This window comes from Taudactylus pleione, unplaced genomic scaffold, assembly GCF_031769625.1.
Source record: "Taudactylus pleione unplaced genomic scaffold, aTauple2 ptg000425l, whole genome shotgun sequence".
NCBI lineage: Eukaryota > Metazoa > Chordata > Amphibia > Anura > Myobatrachidae > Taudactylus > Taudactylus pleione.
Window position 1 is genome coordinate 2,225,552 of NW_028284827.1, and position 21,602 is coordinate 2,247,153.

At 42.7% G+C, this 21,602-nt stretch overlaps 1 long non-coding RNA gene across 1 annotated transcript; it reads right to left on the reverse strand.

Moving 5' to 3' along the window:
* Positions 1 to 28: 28 nt before the first annotated feature.
* Positions 29 to 21,216, reverse strand: LOC148506108 (uncharacterized). The gene is made up of 3 exons (XR_015869815.1): positions 21,048 to 21,216; positions 17,518 to 17,672; positions 29 to 485 (listed from the first exon to the last, which is right to left on the reverse strand). It is a non-coding gene; the product is annotated as an uncharacterized LOC148506108 (long non-coding RNA).
* Between the last annotated feature and the right edge of the window lie 386 nt (positions 21,217 to 21,602).

The following is a 21,602-nucleotide window of genomic DNA, read 5'->3' on the forward strand; positions in this document are numbered from 1 at the left end:
GATAGATTTTTATTGTAACAACCCCAATTTAGCAACAGAATGGGACATTTTGACAACTTCTGCCACTTCTTAAATACGAGAGTCTCTATTATTAATAACACATTTCCGAGGCTTTTCTCTGGCTAATTGTGCAGGAAACTGACAAACATGCTGCAGACAGCAGTGGAAGCCCTGAAGGATTTTGTTTACATGAGTGAAATGTATCATCATGTACATAAATGCTAACTTTCCGCAGCCTCCCGCAGAGACTACTGTAACCAGCATTGGAGAGACAAAGCTACAACATATTACTGCAAGATGAAGGGGAATTATTTGTCAGCTGTGACAAACTTATTAAAATAAAATGCTATTCAACGTCTGTCAGCCATCAGTTCAAAGTCACTTGGTTGCTTCTGTCATGCTTGCACTGACGCTTATTAGAATTATTTGCTATTTCCAAATCTTGTATCCATCGCAAGCATTTGTTTAATGTTCCCGAAGACATTCTGTGAAAAACAATACAACATGATGAAAATAAAATGAGAGTTAGCAATTAGGTTACATTTTATGGGGGGAAAAAAAGACAAGATGACATTGTTTGTGATGTTGGCGCATCCCTGGTACATTCAAATTCTTTCAAAACATTTAAAGGGGAATTGCATTTAAAATATACAGTAATTCCTACTCATACAGTGTGGAGCTGTTGGGCATGGACTCATGTGCCTGACAAATAATCTCTCTACAGTGCTGCCTAAAATGGGGGTTCTATATAGATAATGATAATAGTAGTAATAATAATAATAATAATAATAATAATGATAATAAACTGCAAATAATGTTTAGTAAATAGAGATGCAGATAGGCCACAATATTCTTATTATTAATAATAATAATAATAATAATAATACAGATAGCTATTATTATTATTGTTATTCTTCTTATTATTACTATTATTAATAATACAGATATTATTATTAATAAGGCCTAGTAATACAGAAAGGCCTTATTAATAATAATAATAATAATAATACAGATAGCTATTATTATTATTGTTATTCTTCTTATTATTACTATTATTAATAATACAGATATTATTATTAATAAGGCCTAGTAATACAGAAAGGCCTTATTAATAATAATAATAATAATAATAATAATAATAATAATAATAATAGTATCAATAATAATAATAATAATAATAATACAGATAGGCCTTATTATTATTATTATTATTATTATTATTATTATTATTATTATGACCTATCTGTATTATTATTATTATTATTATTATTATTAATAATAATAATACAGATAGGCCTTTATACAACTCTGTTTATAATACTACCCTCAATACTACAAATATTTAAATATGCTTTAAAATAAAATATATTTGCATATTTTAAATTTTTTTAATTATACAGGTATTTTAATGGTGAGTTATTATTGTTACTGATCCAGTTGGTGTCAATTACTGTACATTTTTCAACCCGAAGACAACAACCTATATTACTGCCAGATAGTTGCAGCTGATTAAGGCAAAGCTGTAAGGTAATCATCCATCTTGTCAGCTGACCATAATACGATAAGATTCTTTTCATTTCACTAAATCAAATATTGCATGACTATAATTTGGGTCCCAGGTCTACTCAGCCTATTCGCACGCTGCGCAATGATGCATCCCACAAACTTGATGCCTCCATACTGAACCGGTGAAAAGTCAACTGAGATTTGCTTGTTAGGTCAAAAACATTGATTGGCACAGCTACTCATTCCAAGGCCCCCATTATACAGCGCTCCTGATAGCTGAAACTAAGAAAGGCGACTTTTCAAAACATATTTTCTTTAAAAACAATAAAAAACAGATATCTCAGAGAATTTTTTTTTTACCTGTATTCCTTTACCCTAGAGAAAAGGGGCTCTGCACCACCCTGATTTCAGAGTTTTTGGAAAATAGCCTGCAATTTGTTGCGCTCACCACAATGTCCTTATCCAGAAGTTAAACCATGAAAGTACATTTGTTGTGTAACAAACATATTATAGTTTTTGCTTCCATGTCTCCAGCGGCGCAAGCGCCAAAAAAGAAAAAAAAAAAAAAATAGAACAAAAACACAGAAGTTTTTTTTTTTTGTCCCCAGCGGCAGATGACTAATTCTACAGCTGTTCCGCAGCAGTACTTGTTTTCGGCTGATGCATCGCCCTGACGGACACACAAGGAATGTGCAGAACAATGTCTATGGAAGGGCTGAGAAACCGCAGCTGCACGGTGACGTTTCATTCGCTGCCGTAGAGATGAACATCATTTACAATAGTAATCAACCAAAGCAGAGAAACGCTAAGCAGACTCTTCTCTTAGAGACAATACGTTGTTTGTAAATTGCCCTCGCAACTCCAAACATCGAGACTGAAGATGGAGTTAAGTGCGCAGATGTTTGCTGGGAAAGATTTACGAGGCCGTATATATTTGCATTATCCACTCTGTGCAAATGCTCCAGATATGAAGTGCGTTCTCTGAGAAGGTATAAGCTCCATCTGTGCTGTATTTTACTCAGACAAATATGCGGCGCTAAACATTAGTGATCCTCTAATTACACTGATGAAACGGTGGCAAAACAAACATATTAAGACTCGATTTTAGAAATAAACAACAGATTCACTGTACTGCGCGTCTCTGATGGGGAGAAGTATATTCCCTACGATGGAAAAGTAACGCACACATTAAAGTTGTAAAAATATTTTTTTTCATCGTGTTCAGGGCCGGCGCTAGGCTTTGCTGCGCTCAGCGCCGTCCTGTGTTGCCGCCCCTTCCCTCCTCCACTCTCTCCCCCTGAAGTTACATAATCACTATAGCGCTGGGAGGGAGGGTGGGCATTTCCAGCGCCCGCCGGATACAATGGCGCTCCGGGTGACGACCCGGCTTGCCCGGGCCTAGAGCCGCTACTGATTGTGTTGTTACGCTGGCGTTTTTCCATTCACATTTAAAGCAAGCATATTATTATTATTATTATTATACTTTATTTATATGACGCGACAAAGGTTCCGCAGCGCCTTACACAGTACATAAATGAGCACACAAGAAAAACAGTTAATAGTAATATAAAACAATACAGGACAAGGACATGGTTATACACATTGCTGCATACACAAGCAGCAGGACATGAGCAACCAGGTGTTAGGTGCCATTGTGGGGAGTTAGGAGTAAATGATACTATAAGTAGGGGGAGGAGAAGCACATGAGGGACGAGGGCCCTGCTCGTGAGAGCTTACATTCTAAAGGGGAAGGGCAGACAGACAGGGGCGACACAGAGGGGTAGATAGTGAGGAAGGAGCATGGAGCAGTGGGTTAGGATATGTGCTGTGGAATGTGTGTGTATAAGATAACCTGATGTTATGTAAAAATTAAGTCGTTCATACATCTATCTCTATGACAGAAAATAGATTGTGTATGTGTTATTTACATGAGAGATGTACAAAGTAAAGCTGTAGCACTTTAATTATTGTGTGTTACATTTTAGCATCTAAATACATCCTTATAAAAAATGGATGTATTATGGGACTGTCCTTCCATCCTAATACATACAATATAAATGCTTTAATAATGCAATTAATGAATCTGTAGGTGTAAAGCAATAAAAATGCCACATGACGGCTATAAGCTCTTGAGCGGCGAAATTGTATGGAAATAGCAATAGGTCTGCTGAGAGAGATCAGACGTTCTAGGGCGAGAGTGGAACAGGGCATACAGGAACGGAAATCTGCTTCTGATTGAAACCCTCAATTAAAAATGAAGTAAAGCTACGAATTATAATTACTAATGTATTTGACTGTAATGTTTATATCAGGGGCGTTTCTACAGAGGAGGGGGCCCGTGTGCAGTCTCCGACACGGCCCCCCTCCTTTCCGCCCGAAAGCGTACTGAGCTGTGCATGGCCAGCGCCGGAGTTAGAGACTCTGGGCACTAGAGTGTGCCCAGAGTCGATAATGTATGCACAGGTCACCGGGAAAATGGCCGCGGCGGCCATATTCCCTGGACTGCGCAAGCGCAAATGATGGGAAAATGGCCGCCGCGGCCATTTTCCAGTCGTTTTACAGCGCCGGACCCCCGCACAGATGTGGGACTTTGGAGAGGTAAGTAATATTATGGGTGCAGGGTGTGCGGTGCGGGGGCCCCCTGGACCCAGGGGCCCGTGTTCCCCGCACACCCTGCACCCATTATAGATACGCCCCTGGTTTATACTTTACTAAAGTGGAGGGGATACTGCCAATAGGCACATAATGACTGACAGCTTGACAGACTTGCATTACAAAAATGCACCATGTGGTAGGGATGGCCATTGACCAGCAATGATTCCTAATCTGGGTTTTGACTAGGCCACTCCAACACATTTAAATGTTTCCCCTTAAACCACTCGAGTTTTGCTTTAGCAGTATGCTTCGGGTCATTGTCCTGCTGGAAGGTGAACCTCCGTCCCAGTCTCATATCACAGGCAGACTGGAACAGGTTTTGCTCAAGAATATCCCTGTATTTAGCACCATCCATCTTTCCCTCGACTTGAATCAGTTTCCCAGTCCCTGCTGCTGAAAAACATCCCCACAGCATGATGCTGCCACCACCATGTGTCACTGTGGGGATGGTGTTCTTGGGGTGATGGGATGTGTTGGGTTTACGCCAGATATAGCATTTTCCTTGGTGGCCAAAAAGTTCAATTTTAGTCCCACCTGACCAGAGCACCTTCCTCCATACATTTGGGGAGTCGCCCACATGCCTTTTGGCATCTTCTTATTTTTATCACTAAGTAATGGCTTTTTTTCTGGCCACTCTTCCATAAAGTCCAGCTCTATGTAGTGTACGGCTTATTGTGGTCACATGCACAGATACACCAGTCTCTGCTGTGGATCTCTGCAGCTCTTTCAGGGTTACCTTTGGTCTCTGTGCTGCCTCTCTGATTAATGCCCTCCTTGCCCGGTCTGTGAGATTTGGTGGGCGGCCCTCTCTTGGCAGGTTTGTTGTGGTACCATGTTCTCCGGGGGATCATCAAAAATTTGGGTATTTTTTGTAACCCAACCCAGAATTGTACTTCTCAACAACTTTGTCCCTGACTTGTTTGGAGAGCTCCTTGGTCTTCATGGTGTGATGCCTCTTGCTTAGTGGTGTTGCAGCCTCTGGGGCCTTTCAGAAAGGTGTGTTTATACTAGAGATGTGCGCCGACCCCAGTGTTTTGGTTTTGGATCTGAATCTCGTTTTGGATCTGAATCTGGTTTTGGATTTTTTCCTCCGTGTTTTGTTTTCAGGTTTTGGATCTGGATTTTTTTCTTAAAAAATCATAGAAACAGCTAAAACCACATTATTTGGGCCTATTTTTTTTTCTACAGTATTATTAACCTTAATAACAATGATTTTCAGACATTTCTAGGCATGTTTAACCACCTCACAGCTCACAATATTGATTTCGCAATTTTTCACCAATATAGGCCAATGGCTGCAGCAAGCTGGCTGGCTAAAGTAAGCAATAGAGCAGCGGCACAAACGCACGGCAGTTTATAAAAATATCAGACATCTATGAAACATTGCCACACAGCAGTGGCAGACAGGATGGCAGTTTAATAAACTATAATAATGTCAGTCGGCAATGCCTCAAATTGTGCCAAATGTAAAGGAAAGAGGTGCAAGATGGAATTGTCCCTCCCACCCACTCTTATGTGGGACAGTTTAACAAACGAAGCACTTTAGCCACTAGGACTGACACTTTTGTGGTTGAACTTTTTGTGGAAAGACTACCTTCAATTATTAAGGAGGAGGTTGATGTTGAGGGTGTTGGTGGTGGATATTGCATGTGTTGGTCCAATCTGCTGGTAGCTGATACTGGACTGCTTGTTATTAATTTACAAATTATAATTTTGTTAAACAAATTGCATGAACTTGCTGCAAATGATGTAACAGGGAGGAGGTGCCTAGATGGTTAACGTCCCTTCCTCTGCTAACTTTGGCTTTACAAATGGAACAGACGCCTTCACAACAGAATTTAGGTAAAAATAATTCCACACCCAAGACATTGCTTTTCTGACTTTCTTTTTATCATTAGCAAGAATTGCTGCCACTGGTGGCTGATTTACGCAAATGACATCCTTATCAGTAACATCCACATTAGCGTCAGATAGGACACAAATTTCCCCCTCATCCTCCTTTTGCACTTCCTCCACACTATCAGCCTCATTTTTTTATTATTTCACCATCTAATACTAGCACAGCCGTCATGGCGTCAGTGATCCGCTGTGAAACTGGGTGACTGCTGTTATACTTACTTCCTCTATCAAAGGACTGCTTAATAGTCAATTGTTTTTTTTAAATTACTTCCGATCACGAATGAGGATGTAGATGATGATGCAGGTGTTGGTGTTGGAGATCGAAGGCACTTCGATCTCACAGAGAGGGAGCAGGTAGGTGACACTGGACTTGTTACATTTTGAGTTTTGGAACATGGCGACTTACACTTTGATCTTTGATGAATGCGCTCCAAGTGACGTAACTGGGAGGAGGTTCCTAGGTGGTTTAGGTCCCTCCCTCTATTCACTCTTGCATGGCAACGGGCACATATGGCTTGACAACTGTTGTCTGGATCGGGATGGAAATAATTCCACACATGAGAAGTAGATTTTTTTGTCTTTTGTGCCGGCATGACAACAATGGGCTTTGGCTTTTTCAAACCATGGGCAACAGCTGTTGCCTTACTTACACAACGGACATCCTCATCATCAATATCCTCATCATCCTTAGCGCCGTAATCCACCAAAATATCCTCCTCCTCCATGTGCAATTCCACAGAAGCATCCTCAATGACTATGTGTGCAAGATGTTGACTGCCCTTCCCCACATTTACAGAGGGCACACAAATGTTGGAACTTGGAGGATCCTCCAGTACACTAGTATTTAGTTCGGGCTCACACATGGCAACCACGGACACACTTGCACTCGATTTCGATTTCTCAGGGCACACAGTTGGTTTTTCCGGAGCTGTCTTAACAACTTTCACATTTTTAATTGGACCACCACCACTACTAGTACAAGCAGAAGGGCTATCAGCAGTCTTCATAAAGAAAGGCCAAGGCCTTATCCTTTCCTTGCCACTTCGTGTAGTGAATGGCATATTGCCAATTTTTTGTTTATCTAAAGGCAAATATCCTTTCAATTTTTTTTTCTTAATTTCAGTAAAACCTGCTTTACCATATCGATGGCATGACTTAAGCCCTGGGGCATGGGCCTTCCTAGAGGTTGAGGAAGTTGATGGCCTTGCGCTGCTGGCGGCAGCTACAACATGTGGTTCTTGGCCTTGCTCTCCTGTCATGTGACAGCTCTCCATATTTTTTCTGCAGTCTAGAAGCAGTGTCACAATCATCAATAGTTTAGCCAAGGTGCGGTTACAAAACTCACACACGTGCAGTCGTGCGCGCACACAAAAATATTAGAAAAAACGACAAATGATGATTTTTATTTTTTGTCAGCTCCAGGAGAACTTGGCCCCAGAGTGTTTTTTGGAGCACGAATGTAGTCGGGCAGCACAAGGTTGCAACTTGCGTTGCTGGCTGGCTCTTGTGTGCTACTGTGGTTCAGCCTAACACCCACGAGCACACAGAAAAAAAAAATATATAATACACTTGTATTGGTATGTTTTTTGATTGAACACGACTGGAGTCGCTGGATCTTGTGCACTAATGTGGTTCAGCCTAACACCCACGAGCACACACATAAAAATATAATAAAGACACTTTGATTTTTTTTTTTTTTTTTACTTTTTTGTTTTTGGAGTCCAGAACTTGGGCCCAGAGATGAACACAGCACAAGCCCAAGACACAGCAGACAGCCCTGATGTATCAGCAGACAGCACCGTGACCAGAATGGATCAGCAGACAGCACAGTGATAGTGAGTGACAGCACCGTGACCAGAGGACCTCATTCAGAGCCGGACGCTATTTGCGCTCGCTCGTTCAGAAAAAAGGGGTGGCTATTCAAATGAACAGTTCGCTCTTTGCGGTCTGTTCACGCCTCTAGGTCTGAACGAGCGAACAAAACATGCGGTCGCTTTTTGGAAAACTACGCCCCCTGGCCGCTCGCATCCTACATCATGTCCAGTATTTATTAGATTAATCGAGTACATCGACCAGCGTATGAACTGCTCGCTATTCTTGGGGTTGGTTTTTGCTACCACAATCTTGCGAGCAGTTCTGGCTATAAAATAACCCAGTGACGTGGTCAATGACGCTGGTGTATTAATTATGCACACCCATAAAACGCCCGTTTTGACCTTTAAGCACGCCTGCGTTCGGATCTCCACTCCCCGTTTTCAAGCACCTTCCCCTGTTACCACCCACAAACGCCTCCTCCTGTCACTCAAAATAGCAGGCATTCGCTATTTAGCGAACTAACGATTTTCAGCCGCACTGACTGGTTCGCGCATGCGTATTACGATCCGTACGCATGCGCAGTTGTGCAAACATCGCTCGGAACGAATGAGCGGCCGCTTACGAGCGGCTCTGAATCAGGCCCAGAGACCGGAATGGATAAGGTCTCAGGAGACAGCACAGTGACAGTGACAGCACAGTGACCAGAGACCAGAATGGATCAGCACCAGCACCTCTCCCAGCCCTACACTACCCACCCTCCCTGTTCAGTCTCCACAGCCGGAGTGAAATGGCGTCCGTCGCGTTGTCTCTTATATACTACATTAATCATAGAGACGAAAGCTCGCGAACCGCGAGATTTTCGTCTCTAATTGTTTTGCCTCGGTTTCGAGAACAGAGTAGAACCTCCGAGCCTGCTTGGATCCGACTCGGATATGCTAAATTCAGGTGGGTTTGGTTCTCTGGGAACCGAACCCACTCATCTCTAGTTTATACTGACAGATCATGCGACACTTAGATATCACACAGGTGGACTTCATTTCACTAATTATGTGACTTCTGAAGGTAATTGGTTGCACCAGAACTTTTGAGGGGCTTCATAGCAAAGGGGGTGATTACATATGCACGTGCCAATTTTCTGAATTTTATTTATAAAGATTCTTTTTTATATATATGTATTTCTCATTTCACTTCACCAAATTCGACTATTTTGTGCAGATCCATCACATAAAATTCAGATAAAATAAAAAATTACAGTTTGTAATGTAACAAAAAAAGGTAAAAAGCCAAGGGGTGTGAATACTTTTGCAAGGCATTGTATGTAGAACAGGGAAAATAGCAACAAACATGGTGGCAGAACCCAGAGACTACAAAGGCAGAAGATTATCTATAAATCCCCTTTCTCAAATACATTAAGGATTTGGCTGGTGACTTAATTTCTCCCCAATTCTCTTCTTTTTCTTTCCGCAGTTACTCTGTAAGCGATTTCTGCGGCACGTGAAAAGTAAAGTTATTCTTTTCCGCGAGATAACATCAATCATTTCTGATTCATAAAATCACAGAGTTAAAGCACACGGCACGAGGATATTGTAAAACAGCCGACATTCCGTATTTAACATTGTCTTTGGAGTTTGTCTGAACCAATTATATCTCGTGCAGAAGTTTCAAGTCGCTGGGATTTGAGAATTCTAATGCAACTGATTCAAATTCAAATTGTTTCTCATTTCTCAGAGATCCGATTGTTTATGTATGTATTCTGCAGGAATAGGATCAAACGAGGCTTTATCTAATATTTCCACCAATCTAGGTTCAAAGTACAGAGAAGTGCATCATTACTAGGGGAAAGGATTTGAGCAGAGAGGAAAGAGAAAATCACCAAATGTATCTGAGGTTGCATTAGCCTGTTAGAATAAACCCCATTATGTCTAAAACTAAGTTGGACGTAATGCTGATGTTCACATACAGTACAGTAAGTTAGAGATGCTGGTTCCAGCGGCAGCCGCTCACAGTGGGTGTCCCAGCCCTTCTGCATTCAGACGTACGCGTGTACACAACACGAAGGGCTGATACTAACATTGACATAAAGTTGCAGATGCAACAACAGCAAAAGACACAGGCTCGGCCCAGGGCCGCAACTAGGGGGGGGCTGGAGGTGCACGTGCACCGGGTGAGCCGCTTTACCTTGTGCCAGTGACCTCCAGCCCGGCGCTGCAGAGAGGCTCCAAGCCGGACGTCCGCTGGTAATATTTATTACCAGCGGGTGCCCGGCTCCTTCTCTGCAGCGACGCGGTGTAGCCGGAGCCGGAGGCTGGAGTTCTCTCCCGATCTCCAGCTTCCGGCTCTCCCCACGGGCACTATGGGGGAGACGTCATGACATCTCCCCCATAGTTCCAAGGAGCAGCTGGTGGACCGGACGCGACACTGGATGCAGGAGCGGGGTTCAAGGTAAGTATTTTTTTTTTTAATAAGCTGCACTACAGGGGCATTATTATGGGGGCAGGGGCATTACCACAGGGGCATTACTATGGGGGCATAGGCAATAAGGGGCATTACTAATGGGGCATGAGCACTACAGGGGCATTACTATTGGGGCATGGGCACTACAGGGGCATTACCACAGGGGCATTACTGTGGGGGCATGAGCACTACAGGGGCATTACTGTAAGGGCACTACAGGGATATTACTATGGGGCATGGGCAATACAGGGGCATTACTATGAGAGCATGGGCACTACAGGGGCATTACTATGAAAGCATGGGCACTACAGGGGCATTAATATGGGAGCATGGGCACTACAGGGGCATTACTGTATTTTGGGCACTACAGGGGCATTACTATGGGAGTATTAACATATGGGCATTACTATGGGGGCATTACAATATGGGCACTACTGCAGGGGGAATTACATGGGGGGCGCCAAATTACTGTCTTGCCCCTGGTGACAAAAATCCTAGTTTCGGCCCTGCTCGGCCGAAGCAGTGACCGACTTCTAACTGTCATCTATCTAGCGCAGTCTTTGAAATGACAGTTAGAAGCTGATTGGTTGCTTTGGGAAACTTCTCCACCTTATCTCTCTCCAAGGTCCGTATTCAATATGTTTCGCACCTGCAATACTTTTTCGCCTGCCGGACTTTTTGCCTATATCACATGTTTGGATACCCCCGGATAGGCCCGCTGAAGGTATTTGAGGTACTTAAATGTTCTCAGTAGGTTCTAATTAGCGTCTCTGCATAAGTGGTGAAGAATAGCAGTTTTTTGTGGTGAAATTAACTAGTCCCAGTAAATTTGGGGTACCTGAAAATGGGGGATAGCATATTTAAAAGTTGCTAAAGTAAAGTTTAAAAAATCGTGAAAAATCCACTTGCCGCAAACACCTGCAATCAGAAAAACACCTGAGGCATACTTGGGGACCCCCCTGGTGTCTATTTTGCTAGTTTTTAACTTTGTCCCCCAACTTTGTTTTTTTTTTCACCCCCAAAACGAAAGTACTTTTTTGGGGTGTTCTTAAGTGTTTTTTTTTTTTTTTTTAATTATGCAGTTCACCTTAGTGGGATTGTCTTAAGGCTGCACGTGGGTGTTCCCGCAACGTTGCACCCCAAAACCCCACTTCTGCACTTTTTTCTGCCTGCTATTCATAGACAAAATTTTTTCGCTGGGTCCATTGCATAGACTTTCCGCCTAGGTGGAAAGTCTTTGAAAATGAATACGGTGATACTTTTCCACCTGGTGAAATGACGTCATCGGTGAAACTTTTTCGCCTATCTCGGCTTTTCGCTCTCCAAATTGAATGCGGGCACAAGGCTTGATACATTTCCCCTTGGGCTGATTTGGAGTTGGAGGCTGCTCCTGTTGTGAATGTCAACTGTCAGAATTTTGATATGGACATTATGGGGGGAATTAATAGCCGCTGTACTGTGAGCTACTGTAATTGATTCTCCAGGGATAATCAACTAGCCCGGAAGGGAGGCTGCCAGCAGCACTTATCAGGGATACTCTTTCACCACTACACAGGTAGTGAAATAAACTCCCAGATAACTAAGCGGTTAACGGGTGCCGCGACCATGTTAACCCACAAATCCCTAAACATTTCACTGATTCTGCGAATTAACACCCGTTAACTACTGTTAATGCCCATTAAAACGTCAATTTAATGAGTGTTTACAAAGGAATCGCGTGCTAAAAGGAAGCCTCATTGAGTTTTGGGTAATAAAGCCCGAGGCTGCCTCCATTTTTCACCCCCATTAAGTTATCGGGGCTATTTGAATTTCCCCCTATGTCTACATGCAAGATGTCGGCATACCATTTTTATATATTTAAGACTAATCCTAAACCTAACCCTGACTCAATATCAGAGCTGGCCCTAGGCACAGGGATTCTAAGCAAATGTCTAGGGCTTCTGGAATTCCTAGGGACATTCCACGGCTCTGCAGCTACCACCACCCCCGCCCCCCCCCACCCACCAATGCTGCCGCGATTGGACCTCAGCTCCGATCGGCCAGTGCAGCGGTCACTCCTCCCATAGTACTTTGCAGAGCAGGGCTGTAAGTGCCAACTCATGGCTCTGCCTCCATATAGCCGCCATCGAGTACAGAGTCCAGGCATTAGAAGACAGACACAAGTCCACTGGCCCTGCAGCACAGCCCAGGAGTCAAGACGGTCCAGGAGACTCCCACTCCAGCCTGGCTGACCTGAGACCAGAGACAACCAGACACAAGTGAGTCTCAGGGTAAATTAGCTCAAACTGGAAGAGGGCTGGAGCACTCACTGGGCAGAGAGGGGTGCAGGCTATATGTGTATGTGTGTGTAATGTAATATTTTTATATATATATATATATATATATATATACACACACACATATACACACACAGTATACTGTATGTCATATATATATATATATATATATATATAGTGACACAGTCAGGATAGGGGTCCCTCTCCTGGGGTAGATGGACTCCCTCTTTACACACACAGCAGCTATAGAAACAGTATACAAGTCAGGGGTTCTCGTACAAACTGGTCAGCGCCAGTCTTTATTGTGCCAAATGAACATAAACAAAACATAAACATAAGTCCTAGCCCGGCTGGGCACTAGCTAAACAGCAGATTCCCCCTCTATAATAATGGTAGGGCATATTACCCTCACCATCAACAAAACACGTGCACAGTGCTTACAAGGATTATCACCAAGTGTCTCTGAACAGGCTAGTCTGCCTGCTCTCCCAGGTGTGAGCCACTCAGCCACAAACAAACCCAGCTTATGTTAGCCATTACCAGCTGCAAGCCCTAATGAGCCTGTTACCAGGCTGAAAGGTCCAAAACCTGGAGTGGCCTGTGGATGGAGTTCTCCCTCTCCTCACATCCACACCCGCAGGACCCAAACCGGCTTTTCTCTACAGCCAACATTTCTAGTCTGTTTTTTCACAAACAGACTTCTCCTTGGGGTTTTAGAACACATCACAGGAACCTAGGACAAATGTACCCGCCATTGACCACTTTACCAGTGCTCCTATCACAATATATATGTGCAATGGATAGTGTAATTATGGCTTTGCCTTTTGTAATATGTTAAGTGTATTTTTTGTTAGATCTCAAGTCTAAAATTCATATTCAGTTCACACCATGCTCCTCCTTAAGATGGGTGGCTGCTGTGTCCTTGTACTTTGGCCACTTGGTTCAATGGTGGATTTCTAAGATAACACAAGGGGGGGAAAGGACAAGTGCCTGATAGTGTGGCATCTCTGCTAAAACATTTTTAGGTGATAAGTGCCCAATAAATATGTGTGCAGCACGTACGCTTACCAATTAAGCGTATCAAATGTCTTTCAACATCAACTGGACTCCCCACTGGAAGATCCTTACACGCTACACTAAGCCGCTGAGCGGCTATTTATCGACTGCTTCCAGAACGGCTATAAGGAGGAACCACGCTGCCGGATATTGGTACATCATACTCTATTACCAGCATAGTGTGCATCATGCAAACAAGCTGCCGGGTCCACAAGTGCAGCTACTCAGAGCAGAGTCGGGAGAGTGACGGATCATGGAGCTGATGTATACAGCTATTATACAACTGGCAAAAGCAGCTGTCCCACTATGCTGCCACAGCATGTATTTTGTTACAGCAAATAGATCTGCCATCTAACGGTTGGTGACCTTTCTTGTTACATATATGGCCTAAATCTGTTGGAATACCCTCAGTTCCAGTGCGTGAGTAATCACTATATATCCACGTCATTAAGTATTGGCAGAAGTGGACTTCAGCTATATCTCCTCCATTTACAAGCACTGGCCTATATTGCTTGACTTTCTAGTCCACTAGATACTTTGTAACTCTTATACAGACATTAGTAGGTACATTGTTGCCATTAGGATACACATTATTCTGAGCTGGTTCCAGCATCATTGTATCCATTTCAAGCCTATTTAAAGCTATTCATAAATTAGATTTTATATAGTAGATCTACTCTATGTTGTCTATATTATGTGACTGCATTTTATTCGTATGATATCATTACTGTATTGATATTTCTTAGATTGTATATTAAATACTTTTATTATCATTTACTCATTTGAGTGGTCGATGTTGTTCATTTGAGACGCGGCCTTGTTGTGCAGCGACTGAAAAAAAGCCATAAAGTGGGATGTAGTGGACATCCCGGTGGTCGTGATGCCGGCGGTCAGAATATCGATGCCGGATTCCAGACACCAGTCAGAATCTCGGCACTGGCATCCCAACTGCTGTCATCCTGACAGTAAGTATTGGGGTTAGAGGGAGGGTTAGGGTTATGGGTTAGGCACTATGGGGATGGTTAGTTGGGGAGGGAGGGCTAGGGCTGGACTAGGGGCAAGTTAGGTTTAGGCTGTGGGGAAGAAGGGTTAGGTGTAGGGATAGGGTACTTACCAGCAGGTGCCTGTATTCTAACTCAGTCTGGATGCCGACGTCGGAATTCTCACTGCCGGGATTCTGAGCACCGGTATCCTGTACCCAGTCCCATAAAAGAATACAATTTATCTTGCCATGTTCATATTATTTCTGGTTAAAAATGTGTTGCAAATTAGTAATGTATTAGAGCAATAACCACTAAATATGTTTGTCTTTGCAAAAAAGACTGTCACCAATGCCCCCTAAAAATGCAGCCCATAATGAAAACAAAAGATGGAATTGTCCTTGGCCCTCCCACCAACCCTTATGTTGTATATTAAAATGGACATGCACAGCAGTTCAGCGACAGGGACTGCCACTTTGTTGCTGAAGTGCTTAGTTTGTTTGTGCCCCCACAAAACAAGCTACCAATGGGCTTGAAGCAGCTCTACACCGGGAAAATATCATTATCACCCTTCTCACTCTCATCAGTGTTAACATCATCATCACACTAAATTAGCTCATCCCCATTGGAATCCACCATTACAGAAGATTCTATGTACTTTGTTGCAATTAGTGGTCTATCTCATAGAATTTGTAGTTCATTTTTAAGAACATCAGTTTTTTCACATTTTGAGGAAGTATCCTCCTATGCCGATTGCTCACAAGGTTCCCAGCTGTGCTAAACACTCTTTCCAAGTACACACTGGTGGATGGGCAGCTTAAGTACACCAAAGCTAGTTTGTACAAGGGACTCCAAATTGCCCTTTTTTCCTTCCAGTAATCAAAAGGACTGTGTGACATGAAAATTTGTACATAGTCATTAAAATAATCCTCTACCATCCTATTTATGCTTAGTGCATCAAACTGAATCACGGTAGAGGTTTCAATAATTGTGGCCAATTTTTTTCCTGGCAGCAGCAGTCGTGTCATGTGTCATTTGATCTGACAACTTGCTGGCAAGTAGCTCTTTGCATCTATTAAGATCTGTGTTAGCTGGAAACCTAGGATCACGCATGGTTGTCAAAATGTTGTCCAATTGCAAGATCTTGATAACCCTTTGGTCCTGGAGAAGCAAATAAAGAAGTTGATCTACAAGTCCAACATACTTAGCAGAACCACTTTTGTTTCATCTCCTTTAGTTTCTCTAGCTGCTTTTCCAGTATTTTGATTAAGGGAATCATGTGACTCAAGCTGGCAGTGTCTCAACTCACTTCATTAGTGACTACTTCTAATAGTTTCAGTAGTTTGCATAAAACAGAGAGTATTCTTCAGTGTGCTGGACTAAGGTACATTCCCCATCCTTTCCCTAGTTAAGGCTTGATGTGCTTCAGTTGGTGGCATGGCAAACTGAATCAGTCTTGCAGCCACAGCATATTTCTACATGCAGTTGCTGAATATCAAAAATGTCCAGAAATTATTCTGGCCACAGAGAGCATCCCCTGTACACCGGTTTCATTTTTTTTTTATATTTTCAATCACAAAGTTTATTAGGTGGGAAAAACATGGGATATGTTCAAATTCAACCAGTTATAATGCTTTGACAATGTTACATGCATTATCAGAAATCAAAAATCCTGAGGGGAGTCTTAACGGGGTAAGCCATTTTGCTATGACAACTCAGAGTTTTTCTAACAGTTTGACAATGCTATGTCTCTTAGTGAAGCCGGTGATACAGAGACTAGCCTGCCTGTGAATGAGCTGGCATTGTGTGTTAGATGTTACTGCTGTTGAAGGCGATACACCCACCCAGTGGGCTGTCACAGTCATGTAATCTTTTGTTTGACCATTACCGCTTGTCTACAAATCTGTTGTTAAGTGGATAGTGGGTAGCATGCCAACTTTTTGTAGACCAAGAACTTGCCAACATTTTGTAGACCAAGAACTAGTTCTAAAACCAGATGCATTGATAACAGATATTGGCCCTCATTCAGAGCCGCTCGTTAGCGGCAGTACGCTCGTTCCGAGCGATGTTTGCACATCTGCGCATGCGTACGGTTTTTAGTACGCATGCGCGAACCAGTCAGTGCGGCCGAAAATCGTTTGTACGCTATATTGCGAGTGCCTGCTATTTTGAGTGACAGAATGAGGCGTATGTGGGTGGTAACAGGGGAAGGTGCTTGAAAATGGGGAGTGGAGATCCGAACGCAGGCGTGCTTAAAGGTCAAAACGGGCGTTTTATGGATGTGCATATTTAAAACAGCAGCGTCATTGACCACGTCACTGGGTTATTTTATAGCCAGAACTGCTCGCAAATTTGTGGTAGCAAACACCAACCACAAGAATAGCGAGCAGTTCATACGCTGGTCGATGTACTCGATTAATCTAATAAATAGCGGACATGACGTAGGATGCGAGCGGCCAGGGGGCGTTTTTAACAAATAAACGAGCGTATGTTTTGCTCGCTCGTTCAGACTTAGAGGTGTGAACAGACTGCAATGTGCGTACGGATCATTTGAATAGCCACCCCTTGTTTTTAAACGAGCGACCACAAATAGCGAACGGCTCTGAATCAGGCCCATTGAACGTAGAACCAATACTAGCATAGCCATCATATCTTCAGTGACTGCTGTGCAACTGGATGACTGCTTTCATACTTTCTTCCTCTTGCAAAGGATTATTTCACAGTCAATTTTTGAACTAGTCTTCTTGGTCCCCTTATGGGGGTGAAAATTTACCCCCGCAGCAGCAAAAGCAGCCCTAGCATGCAAAGATTCTTCTGGGGAATCCTGGATAGGGGAGGTTGACTTTTCCAAATTGGATGCAGGATGACTACAGTACCTCTGATCATTATTGAGGAGATTGTTGATTGAAGGTGTTGCCCATGGAGATTGCATGTGCTTGGATCTATCCATGCTGCTGCTGGCTGATGCTGGACTGCTTCGTATTATTTTACAGGTTTTTGTAGATTTTCCCAAATCATTTGCATGAACTCACTGCAGATGACACAACAGAGAGGAGGGTACATAGATGATTAATGTTTTGACAAATGTTACAAAAAAGATATAGCTTTTTTGATCTTATGCCCAAGCATGACAATGGCAGAACTGCTGCCACTGGTAGCTGACTTACTTTTATGCAAACACCATCCTCATCATCAACATCCTCATTAGTGTCAAATGCACAAATCTCCCCCTTATCTTGTTGCACTTCCACAGTAGCATCCTCAATTTCTGAGTCACCTTCTTTACTTTTACTGGTGCTCATTCCTACATTGGGTGTGGTAATATTGGAAGGAAGCTTCTCTAGGAGTACTGTCTCAGAAATATCAGACTCACATATAGCAGTCATGGACACCGTTAGACTCTCCTCAGGGATTTGTAAAGTTTGTGAATACAGAGTTTGTTCTTTAGTCTTAGTTTTGTCTTGGTGAACTGATTTGCCTGTTTTAAAGGTGACACATGTAGACTTAAAGTGAGAAGGTGTTACATGTGAAGTTTCAGAAGAAACCTGACTGTGTTTGGCCCCAGCTTCTGCAATAGGCATTCTATGGTATGAAACATCAGTAGCAGGGCCACCACTTGCAAGGGAGGGCCATAACCTGAGCCTTTTGTTGCAACTGCTTGTGGTGTATGAAATGTTGGCAATTTTATGCTTTTCAGCAGTATATTTTCCCTTTGTTATTAGAGGTGATGTTTTCTTTAACATTGTGAAATATTGTTTAGATTTCAGGTGCCATTTCTTAAACTTTATTTCCCCAGGACCACTTTTAGTAGATGTTGATGTATCATGACTGTTCCTGCTCTTCCATCAACAGCACCCCTAGTATAAGCCTGGTGGTATGCTAATTCTGTTATTTTTTTATTGTATTTTTTTAACTGTGTCTGAAGGCTCTGAACACAAAACAAACTGCCTTACAGTGCCCCTAGTATAAGCCGGGAGGCACCCTAGTAGAGACATTATATTTTTTAGCACACAAGTTTTATATTAAAATTTTTTAACAATTCCTGAACACACAAAAAACTTCCTCACAGTGCTCCTAGTATACGGGTGGCACCCTAATAATGAAGTTTTATTTTTTTAACACAGACATTTTATTGTAAAATGTTTAACTGTGCCTGACCACACAATAAACTGCCTCACAGCCACCCTAGTATAAGCCAAGTGGCACCCTAATAATGATGTTATGTTTTTTAACACACAAGTTTTAGATTAAACATTTTTAAGAATGCCTGAACACAAAGCAAACTGCCTCACAGCGCTCCTAGTATAAGGGTGGCACCCTAATGACAGAATAATCGTTTTGTTTTTGTTTTTTTTATAAAAAAGTGCCCCAGTAGGCTTTTTAAGTAACACAGTGCTGCATTCCACTCCTATGGTGCTTTTTGTGCCTCACAGTGCTGCAGCAGCACACAGAGACCCTGATTCAGAGCTGGTCGCTCTGACAGAGCGCTCGCTATGAATCAGGGCTGGTCTTTTTTTTTTTTTTTTTTAGAACGGCCTCCTGGCCGCTCGCCTAGCTGTGGGTGACCACCCACAGCTGTAGCGAGCGGCCAGGAAGATGGTCGCGATGGTCAAGACCATCGCGACCATCGGGCTTGCGACGAGACCCTTGTGGTAGGGTCTCGCTGCCGCAAGCCCCAGAGAGATTTTGGCTCTAACAGAGCCGAAATCTCTCCCATGGGAACACCTCTGTCTGGGCAGCCACCCCCCCAGCCCGCCCACCAAAGGGGGCGTGCTATCACTCAACATCAACAGCACGCCCCCTTTGGAATGAGAACCGGAGCGACGGCTTGCCCGTCGCTATCCAGGTCTCGCGCATGCGCACGACGGAGCCGGCTCCGTCATGCGCATGCGCTCTGGGCCACCATTGACCCGGTTGCGAGTGCTCAGCGCTTGCGACCGGGTCTGAATCAGGCCCAGTGTTTCTACAGTGCCTCTTTAACACAGTGCTAATAATTGTTTTTTTTATTTTTTCAGGCTTTTTTTTGTTTTAGTAACACAGTGCTGCAGTCCATACATATATATATATATATATATATATATATATATATATTATATATACACACACACACACACAAATACACAGATGTAGTCATGCTCATCTATGTTGCGATGCGAGCGCATCGCAGCATGGATGGCGCAACTAGTGGAACGCTGGCCGCGGCTAGTTGCGGCCCGGTGAAAGCTGCGCAATGTGTGCGCACGGGCACAGCTGTATAATATATATATATATATTATTTTTTTATCAAAGTGCCCCTTTAGACTGTAATAAATGTCCCTCTATAGATAATTCTGTCCACTTCTCTTGTTGGCGTTTATTCATTGCTGCAGCCAAGTCCCCACACCCTCTCCTTTCAGTCTCCCAATCACGAGGGAGGGACTTTAATATGCAATCCAAAAGCACGCGAGATCCGGTGCTGGGAAGGTCACATTTTTCCTCATTTTGAGATCCAAACATGACAGGAAGACTCGAGCCTCTGCATGATTCAACTCGTAATCCCTAAGTGTGGATGTGTACCGGTTTCTGTGGAAACTGAACCGCACATCTCTATATAACACTAAAATGTACTGTCAACATTCTGACTGTCGACATGTATAATGCATAATGTACAAGCATGCCGAAATTTTGATCGTGTCAACATTTGTGGATGCATTTAACATGCCGACATTCTGACCGGATACCTAAGTGAAAACCAGGGGTCTGATTCCTTAGCAATCCAATGAATCTAGAAGTCTTCTGTGCTATACTGTAGTTTTGGAATAAGGAACATGGGGGTCTATGTATTAAAAAAAAAAAAAGCCTTAGAGAGAGAAAGTGGACAGAGATAAAGTACCAACCAATCAGCTCCAAACTGTAATTTTTCAAACACAGCCTGTAAAGTGAGGAGCTGATTGGTTGGTACTTTATCTCCGTCCACTTTATCTCTCTCCAAGGGTAAATTGTAATAGGGTGAGAGTTTAGAAAATGTGAGAGAAAACATGTAAAAACTCAGCCAATGTAATAAAGTCACAGAACATACAAACTTACATGTTTTTCAGACTCAAAGAACTCTCAAGACTGAAACTCTCATCCAGGTGTTTCCTGTTTTGAAAATACAACTCGATCATTGTATTAGTGTCAGAGTTTTACTGCTAAACTCTCACATTTCCTAAACTCTCACCCTATTACATGTGGCCCCAAGTCTTAATACAAAGACCCCATGGTAACATGATAACACACAAGTTTACTTCCATAAATGCTTCTTGTTGTTTTTGTAAATATCTTCATAGTTTAATGCATATAGGCCAGAACTACGCATGCAGGTTAGGGAGACTGGGGTCTATAACTTGGCAATAACCATAAATGTCATTGTGTTAATGTTTCCCACCTTTAATGCAGGCAGCGCTGGTCAGTAAATAATCCATCCTCTCTGGACTATATGGTGGTAGGAAGCAGAATAATACAGACAGCGTTTGACACGGAGGCTCAGACTTTGAGGACAGATATAAATCTTGCATAACCCCATCTTCTGCTGCAAAGCAAAGTTCAGCTCACAAACCCTGTGTGCATTCAGTATAAAGCCAAATCAGACACTGACATTTGCAGTCTAAAATGTTCCCTTCCTCAGGTCAGCTGGAGAAAGTTTCGGGTGTAGAAGAAAATGGAATAACTCTTTGCTCTCCAAAGTCCGTTTCTGTGTCATATTAGATTATCAGTTTGTGAGCACAATACTGATAATAAGACAGTGACAAGTACGCAAGCCGCGATAAAATGTAATGTTATTTTTTATTTTTTTAATGAATATGAAATACTGTAAAGAAATGTATACATAGATAATATATAAAGAGATAGCTATAAGATTGCTAAATAGACAGAAAGATAGAGGACCTCATTCAGAGTCGGTCGCAGCGGCCGCTCGGTCGTAATGGAAAAGGGTCCGGAT